The following is a 1212-nucleotide window of genomic DNA, read 5'->3' as shown; positions in this document are numbered from 1 at the left end:
TAGACCAGATCTAAAAGTTGAAGTTCTAAATTGGAGAAAGGCAATTTTGACAGTATTAGGCGAGAACTTTCAAAAGGTAAAGGGACGGCTGGAAAATGGGAAGCCTTCAGAAATGAGATAACGAGAGTCTAGAGAAAGTATATTCCTGTTAGGGTGAAAGGAAAGGCTGGTAGCTATAGGGAATGCTGGATGATGAGAGAAATTGAGGGTGTGGTTAAGAAAAAGGAGGAAGCATAGACAGGATAGATCGAGTGAATCCTTAGAAGAGTATAAAGGCAGTAGGAGTATACTTAAGAGCGAAATCAGGAGGGCAAAAAGAGGACATGAGATAGCTTTGGCAAATAGAGTTAAGGAGAATCCAAAGGGTTTTTACAAATACATTAAGGACAATAGGGTAACTGGGGAGAGAATAGGGCCCCTCAAAGATCAGCACAGTGGCCTTTGTGTGGAGACACAGGAGATGAGGGAGATACTAAACGAGTATTTTGCATCAGTATTTACTGTGGAAAAGGACATGGAAGATATAGCATGTGAGGAAAAAGGTACTGACACCTTGAAGAATGTCCATATTACAGAGGAGGAAGCGCTGGATGTCTTGAAACCCATAAAAGTGGATAAATCCCCAGGACTGATAAGTTGTACCTGAGAACTCTGTGGAAGCTAGAGAAGTGATTGCTGGGTCCCTTGCTGAGATATTTGTATCATCGATAGTCGCAGGTGAAATGCCGGCAGACTAGAGGTTGGCTAACATAGAACATAGAACATAGAAGAATACAGCGCAGTACAGGCCCTTCGGCCCTCGATGTTGCGCCGATCCAAGCCCACCTAATCTACACTAGCCCACTATCCTCCATATGCCTATCCAATGCCCGCTTAAATGCCCATAATGAGGGAGAGTCCACCACTGCTACTGGCAGGGCATTCCATGAACTCACGACACGCTGAGTAAAGAACCTACCCCTAACATCTGTCCTATACCTACCAACCCTTAATCTAAAGCTATGCCCCCTTGTAATAGCTGACTCCATACGTGGAAAAAAATTCTCACTGTCGACCCCATCTAAACCCCTAATCATCTTGTACACCTCTATCAAGTCACCCCTAAACCTTCTTTTCTCCAATAAAAACAGCCCCAAGTGCCTCAGCCTTTCCTCATACAATCTTCCTACCATACCAGGCAACATCCTGGGAAACCTCCTCTGCACCCGTTCC

The sequence above is a fragment of the Chiloscyllium plagiosum genome, chromosome 11 (genome assembly GCF_004010195.1).
Source record: "Chiloscyllium plagiosum isolate BGI_BamShark_2017 chromosome 11, ASM401019v2, whole genome shotgun sequence".
NCBI classification, from domain to species: domain Eukaryota; kingdom Metazoa; phylum Chordata; class Chondrichthyes; order Orectolobiformes; family Hemiscylliidae; genus Chiloscyllium; species Chiloscyllium plagiosum.
This window is presented reverse-complemented; position numbering follows the sequence as displayed.